The sequence below is a fragment of the Hyperolius riggenbachi genome, chromosome 1, assembly GCF_040937935.1.
Source record: "Hyperolius riggenbachi isolate aHypRig1 chromosome 1, aHypRig1.pri, whole genome shotgun sequence".
Classification (NCBI taxonomy): domain Eukaryota; kingdom Metazoa; phylum Chordata; class Amphibia; order Anura; family Hyperoliidae; genus Hyperolius; species Hyperolius riggenbachi.
In genome coordinates this window covers 612,336,803-612,343,944 of record NC_090646.1, presented here as the reverse complement: position 1 = coordinate 612,343,944, position 7,142 = coordinate 612,336,803, and positions in this window count along the sequence as shown.

Here is a 7,142-nt window from a genome sequence, read left to right as displayed (position 1 = left end):
TATACATACCTGGGGCTTCCTCCAGCCTTATTACTCCCACGCTGTCCTCCTCCGCTTCCTCGTTCATCTGCCATTTGTCCCGGGAAGTTCTCCGGTACGGGGAGCCAACTGCGCATGCGCGGCCCGCCCTCTCCTGTCTTGCTCCCCTCACTAGGAGCTTTCTGCACTAGTCCCTCTAGTGGTGGTTGTGTCTGTAATGACCACGAAGTGCAACCAGGAAGTGCCAGCACTAGAGGGAAGGAGTGAAAGAAACAAGCGGCTTCTCGCATGGGTTTCAAGGAACAGGTGAGTTATACTCTTGTATTCAGTGAAGTGGAGCAGGACAACGGACACATGGAGGACCACACTGAGGACACGAGGGGGCGAGCAGCTGATCACCGCCGGCTTCCAGGATGAGGTGAACAATAGTGGCTGCTGCTTATTGCTTTCACACAGGATCAGTGCAGGAGGACACCGGGGAGTGCAGGGAGTCCCCGACATTGTGTCGGCAACCCCTGTATTTGGAATATAAGGCACACAGACTTTTTCTCCCCACTTTTGGGGGAGAAAAAGTGCGTTTTATGGTCCGAAAAAATATGGTATACTCTGATCAGCCACAACATAAAGGCTGTCATGAAGATAAGAGAATTGGAGTATCACTTAGACTTGTTCACAGTGGTGCGATGTACCAACTGCATTGTAACTGCACCGCAATAACAAACCAATGCAACGTTCACAGTGCGGCCAGCGAGGCTTAATGGCGTGCGGCATCCAAACATACTGCAAGCAGTGTGTTACCGCAAAATGCGTCCGTGAACAGAGACAGTGAAGCATGCTTTTCATTGACTGTATGCGACGCATTGCGCTGATAACGTGTAACGTGACCATTCCGTTTCAGTCCCACTTTTACAGGAAACTTAATACCCTCTGTGAACCGAGCCTTATGGTGTGTACACACTTGAAAGATTAATGAAAGATATCAGACCAATTTTACCCCCTTCCATGTAGTATGAGAGCCACACTCTACACAGTCTATTCGATTGAGCTGAACTCCACATCAGATTCAGATACAAATCTTTGCAAGATGCTGCACACAAAGATGCTGTACACATGCAACAGATCAGTATCTGCAAAAGATCTGTAACTGCAAAATGCATCCATAGTCTATGATATCTGCAGATCCTCATACACACCTTGCTTAACAGACAATCGTCTACAGATCAGACAATCATCTGAAGATCCACCCTGGTGGATCTGATCTGCAGATGAATGTCTGTTAAACAAGGTGTGTATGATGATCTGCAGATCTCATAGCCTATGCAATTTTCAGGAACGGATCTTTTGCAGGAAGTGATCTTTTGCTGATACTGATCTGTTGCTTGTGTGCAGCATCTTTGTGTGCAGCATCTTGCAAATATTTTTATCTGATGTGGAGTTCAGCCCAATAGAATAGACTGTGTAGAGTATGGCTCTCATACTACATGGAGGGGGGTAACATTGTTCTGATAACTTTCATTAATCTTTCAATTGTGTACACAGCATTAGAGTTGGGAGTCCAGGAGGAGGGAATATATAGGAGGATAGCATTGCAGAAAGTCACCTTATGATGTCATGGTTAAAAGTTTAGGATTAGACAAGGTGCTAGGTGTCAAGCAGGGGTTAATGTCATAGGTGGCATTGGGTTAGCTATAAGGAATGGGTTAATATTAAGGTGGTTAAAATAAAGCATCGGGTTTATGTCAGTGGAGAGAGTGTTCCAGTTCACACTATCTGCTGAACTGCATTTTAATGTACTGGTCCATGGACTGAAAAAGGACAGAGTGGAGGTTGAGTTGCTTCCCTATGAGCCAGTTCACATTTCCCGGCTCCATTTTTAGACTATTCACTGAGGGACAGTCCCAATTGCGCACATTGGATGACATCTCTGTTCATCACTATGGAGCGTCAGCAGATCATGCAACAGACACTAATGTGAGGTCAGCCTGTCTAAATGGAAATTGTGATATACTCTGGCACAGTGTGACCCTATGATAGGGAAATTGGTTAGGCTTAGCCAAGTGATGGGGAAATAGCGCCCATAAACCAATGAAAACAGAGTTGCGAAGCCTAAACACTCAAGTATCAGAAATGTTATTTCTTAGGGCCGGCTCTATCTACCATCCAGCCTGGGAGCGCCCTGACACCTCCCCTGGCAGCAAATTCATCCCCAAGGGCCCCTAAGCCAACTGCCACACCCCTCTACCCCCCACCAACTTTATTTTTGTTCTCCAGGTCCTCTGCAATGTTTTAGCAGGATAACAACACACCGGTTCAGGCTGGCGTGCTGGATACATATAAAATTGGCCTGTATGGCTTATCCTGCTGCTGCACAAATTCCCATCAATGTTAAATACTATTAAATACTACTCCAGGCCACCATGGATGGTAGGGAATGAAATAATTCCACTTTCAGCAATTGCAGGAGGCTGAATTATTGTTTTAAAAGTATCTTCAACTCTGTCTTCTGATGGCACCGGAATTACTCTGTGCACCGATACAGCCGTAATTCCTATTACTGCCTATGGTGGCGGCGGCTGCGCCCAAATCTACCTGCGCTGCAATGAAAGCGCTTGGGCGTGCTTATCCATTAGTCCGTGTGTTCTCGTCTTCATCTTTGCAGGGGCGCCTCTTCTCAGTGATCTGGCGCATGTTATTATGTAATGACATGCAAATGGTCACTGAGACTATATGGCCAGCGGGAGGAAGATGGAAAGCGAGGAGTACGCCGGCTGGGGCAGGTGAGTTTCTACCCTGCAAAAAACTTTGCAGTGGCCCCAGGAGTACACGTCAGGGGAAGACCGGGGGGACCCGACAGTGCTTGGGGGCCCTGGGGCAATTGCCCAGGTTGCCCCAATGGCTGCACCTCACTTTTGCTGATACTCTACAGCACAGGTGTCAAACGCAGGTGAGCTGTGCTAAAAATATGAGAGGACCTCAGCCCTTGACGACTGGAGTTAAACCTGCTACACACATGTAATTATGACGGGCCAATCACTGACCATATTACCACCTCCATGTAGTATGAGGTTCAACAGCTACTGAATACAGTAGAATCTCATTGTAGTAAACTCTGATATAGTAAACATCTGGCTATAGTAAACTCAGTCCTCAGGTTCCAGCAAAGCATCTATATAAATATACAATGTATGACCAATTCTGATATAGTAAACTTCTGATATAGCAAACTACTTTTCCTGGTCCCTTGGAGTTTACTATAAAGGGATTCTACTGTACTATGAGCAGATTGAGTAGGTAAACCCTCCTACTACATGGAGTTAGTAAAATTGGTCACTGATTGCCCAAAATCTATTGAATGTGTGTACCAGGCTTTATGCTGGGAATACACGTTTCTGCCGCAGATAGATTGTTCGATAGATCATTTCCGACATGTCCGATCTCCCGTTCGATCGTTTTGCTGACCGACTTCTTATAGAAGTAAATGGAAAAAGATAAGAAAACAAGCAGAAGATAAGAGATCGAGTGGAGAATCGAGCGGCAAAAACGATTGAGCGGAGACTCTTGCGGCAGAAAGGCATTGTGTATTCCCAGCATTAGACATCCCTGCTGTACAGTTTTACCAAATCTACCACCACCACCCATTTCAACCATACTCCAGCGATTAATCTATCACTCCAATCACCAGTCACTCACAGATGTTGTTTTCAGAACAAACTTTATTAAGTATAGCAGCTCTTAAAAAGTCTATAAAAAGGATCTTATAAAGCAAACATTGTTCATGTTACAGGTTTCACAGAAATGATAAAGGATACATCATTGACTGACCATTATCTCTCCACATTTCCTGCCAAGAACACTGCACATCTCCATATTAAACATAAAATATTCATCTCTTGCCTCTACACACTATATTTCCCCATTCTTGCCCCAAATCCCGCCGCTGCCAGCACCATTCTCTAGATATTTACAGTTTCCTGAGATCCATTACATCGATCTGGAATAACTCCGTTTCCCAGAATTCCACAAAGGCCTGAGAACCGGCCGACCAGTGTCCCCAATGTTCTGCAGAACTCGCTACATCCCCAAGTCACTTTTGTCGGGTACTGAGTAAATAAATTATTTGAATCTATATATACTTAGATAATATATTGTATTTATACAAAAAAAACATATATTAAGCATAAAAAACTGGTTTTAAATATAAAAAGTGAAACTTATGAAAGAATTTAGAAGGCTGCTAAAGTCACAGTAAGAAAAAAAAGTGTCCAGTTTATACAGAAGGTAGGGTACTGCTTTCTGCAACTAAAAGTGAATAGAATAGTGAACAATGAGATGCTGGTTGCACACTTTTCTTCACAAGCACCATGCAACTTGAAAGGAAATCAGTAGCTGCTGATTTTGATAGGCTGTTTCAAGTTGCAAGCAACTTGGCATCTCACTAATCATCCCTATCTGCAACATTAAAGAGGAACTGTGACCAAGGATTGAACTTCATCCCAACCAGTAGCAGATCCCCCCTTTCCCATGAGAAATATTGATCGGGGGTGGGAGGGGTAAGGGAGGTTGTCTGTATGGCTGATATTATAGTGAAAACCCTCCCACAGTGTGATGTCAGGACCTAGGTCCTGACATCACACTGTGGAAACCACGCCTCTTTCCAACTGCTAAGCAACCAGACTCTCCCTCAGTGCACATGTATATCTATAAAAAACAACAATGCCTGTGGTTATAGATAATGGCAGTTGGTTCTGTGTTTTTTCATGTCTGCCAGTAGTAAAGATGATGACATGCAGGCTGATTGTGGATCAAACAATATGAATAAATTACAGGGTGAATATCAATCATTTCTTGATCTCTCTTCTATTTTAGCCTCTAGACCAGGGGTCAGGAACCTTTTAGGCTGAGAGAGACATAAATGCCACATATTTTAAAATGTATTTTCATGAGAGCCATACAATGTTTCAAACTGGGACAGTGCGCATGCGCAGCAGAGGGCTCACTTCCCTGTTGCTATGGTGAGGGGTATACAGCGCAGCGGAAGTGTCAGACACATCATCTTCTCTAGGGTTTCAGCAACATCAGCAATTTCCCCGAAAGCCAGACAGGAGAAATACTGACCAACAGCTTGTACAATTAGCTAGCTGACTTGGGGGTTAATTCACTTGGTAGGACGAGATCCCCGCACTTTGGCCCAACTGGCTGCTTGTCAAGTGACAGGCAGCCTATTGGACCAATCAAACTGCATGGATCTCGACCTACAAAGTCACTGGACCTGACAGGATCCAGGGTGGGACAATTGGAGCAGCTGTTATGCTGGGTAGACACTATGAGATTTTCTGGTCGATTTACTGTCAGATCGATTATTTCCGATTATTTCCAACATGTTCAATTTGCTTTTCGATCGTTTTCCGAGCATTTTCCGATCGATTTCCGCGCACTGTAATAGGAAATCGATCGGAAAACGATCGAAAAGCAAAAGCGAGTGTGAGTAAGTTAGTAGTGCATGCTACAGCAGTAATGTACATATTACCTACTAGCTTAGTGAATCAACCTCTACTGATTTGTCTGTGAGCCAGATGCAGCCATCAAAAGAGCCACATCTTGCTCCTGAGCCATAGGTTCCCTACCCCTGCTCTAGACTATCAGAAGCTTCCCACTACTGAGGTAAGTATCTAACTTTTTTTTAATTTTTTTTACACTCCATCATTTCAACCGCAGCTGTAATAAAACAGGGCCAACCCTATAGGCCTGTAATAAAAGTTCCCCCTGCAGGTGAACAGTAGCTGGAATTTGAAATTGTGAGTAAATCTGCTGCATGGAGGAAGACTGAGCAAGAACTACAAGGATGGTTTTTTATTTCAGAGCAAGCAAAGAGATCAGTCTTGGGAGACTTTTGTTAGGCAACTGAGTGACTTCATATTAGTCATGTGGCCTTAGGCTTGAAAGAGAAATTCCCTTTAATATAAAAGAATATATCATACACAGACATGTAAAATGACACTACAGTTCAGCCAAGAGTATTTAAGATCCTCACAGACAGACAGTTGATGCCAGCAATGCCAGGATGAGTTATCACACAGAGCGATTTCTCACCTAACATGTGCCCCATGCAAGACAAATACAATTTATAATGTGCTTGTTTCCTGGCGGACTCAAAGCACTTGTGCTGCAGCCACTAAGACATGCTCAGTAGGCAGTAGCATTGATGGGGAGTCTTGCCCAAGGACTCCTTACGTAATAGGGGCTGGCGTACTGAACAGGAGAAGAGCCGAGAGTCGAATTCAGGTCATCTCTGTTAAAGGCAGAGCCCTTAACCAATATCCCCCATTCTTCATACATAAACAGACACTCTATGGAGAGAGGAGGCTGAGCACTGGGTGATCTAGAACAGCATAGCCTAGAAATTACAAGAGAGACTGGAATACTCTATAAACAGCCCTGGAAAACTGGAATACATTGCAGGGACATTAGTAAGCTGGAGTGTAGTGTGCTGTGCAATGCTGACTACCTGAAACATATTTACAGACTGCACCCTGTACTCCAGGCCTGTGCCCAGAAACAGCCCTGCACTTACTATCATGGGCCATACAGAATAGAGTCAGCCACTGCAGTCCCCAGATCAAATACAAGATATGAAACACACACATCAGCGTGTTAAAGGCTTTAGTCTCATGCCAATGGGCTTCTTCAAATCATAGATATTTAAAATATATTACTTATGCACACTGCTGTGATACGCTGACCCCTGTACAGCAGCTACAGTATATATTCACAGAACACATAGTGAATTATTACTGCATTGCTATACTATAGGTTTACAAGATTCACTTGCTGCAAAATATTTGCATGATCACGTTTTCACACATACACAAGTTTTATTTGGCTGTGCAAACGATCCTGATAGCAAGAGAGTGCTGAAAAGCTTATAAGATATTTAGTTCTTTTTGTTGGGAGCTAAATGAAGCAGTTTTTCACCTGTCTGCTGTGCACAATTCACAGTCAGAATCTAGCTCAGGTATGGGCAAACTCGGCCCTCCAGCTGTTACGGAACTACTATGCATTTGCCTTTATGAGTCATGACTGTGGCTGTCAGACTCCTGCAATGCATTGTGGGACTTGTAGTTCCTTAACAGCTGGAGGGCCAAGTTTGCCCATGCCTGATCTAG